Source organism: Echinops telfairi, unplaced genomic scaffold (genome assembly GCF_000313985.2).
Source record: "Echinops telfairi isolate 266 unplaced genomic scaffold, ASM31398v2 ScPeMD7_3533;HRSCAF=4204_0, whole genome shotgun sequence".
Classification (NCBI taxonomy): Eukaryota; Metazoa; Chordata; class Mammalia; order Afrosoricida; family Tenrecidae; genus Echinops; species Echinops telfairi.
The window spans coordinates 25,813,485-25,814,576 of record NW_022107431.1 but is presented as its reverse complement, the minus strand read 5'-3'; positions in this window follow the sequence as shown (position 1 = coordinate 25,814,576).

Here is a 1,092-nt window from a genome sequence, read left to right as displayed (position 1 = left end):
GCCTGTTTAATCAGGGCCCTCAGAAGAGTCGACGCCATCTGCCTCCACTCCAGCGAAATCCTCTTGACCCTCGAGCGAAACCGTGGGCTTAGATGTCGCTTCATGGGTGAAGCTAGCGGGCAGGTGCGCCGTGTGAACCCGCTCACGCCATGGTAGTAAGCAAGCACGGGCTCACCTGGCTGACTGCGGCCCTGGTGGAGATTGTAAAATGAAGAGGCTTGATTGTGTAGGAAGGTGTGCGGGATTGGGAGAAAGACGGATGGCAGCCATACTTTGAACAGAATCTTTGATGTGGTGAATGTTCATTAGAGAGTTATGAATTGGCACGAATACACCTGTGCTTATCTTGTTTATTGGGTAATCTGCCACTGAAGCTTCCTGTCACCAACTTTCCGTCCAGAGTATTACATTCCTTCCTGTGTGCTCCCAAAGTAGCCCTAGAGTAAAGTGTGCTAAAGCATTGGGCTGCTAATTGGAAGGTCATCCATTCAAACCCACCGGCCACTTGAGAGAAAGACAAGGCAGGCTACTTTTGTAAGGATTCACAGCCTCTTCTACTCTGCGCTGCAGGGTTGCTGTGAGTTGGAGTCTAGCCAATGGCAGTGGGTTTTGTTTAGCGGTATGTTCCCTAGGAAGTCTAGAGGTACAATGCTTAATCAGTCCACTGTGTGGCAGAAGGGTCTGCAATTGGAAGCCTGCAGGAGAAAGAGGTGGTCTGTTTCCATAAAAGATTCGCCACCTTGAAAACCCTATGCGGCAACTCTGCGGGTCCTAGAGGATTGCTATCAGTCGGAATTGACTGGGGGCAGTGGATTGATGTGTTGCCATACCGTCTCATTGGACCACTAACAACAGGACTTCTGCATCACCTCTTATCTAGGTAGAAACAGACCCATTAGAGATAAAACAGTTACCGTGAGTTAATTCCAGTTCATAGCAACATTATAGGACAGAGTAGAACTGTCCTCTCAGGGTGACAAGGCTTTATATTCTATACAGAAAACAAAAATCGGGACAAGGGAACAACAAGCGATCCAAATTGGTGGGGAGGTGGGTGTGGGAGACCTGGTAGGGCATGAGCAAGGGGAATGT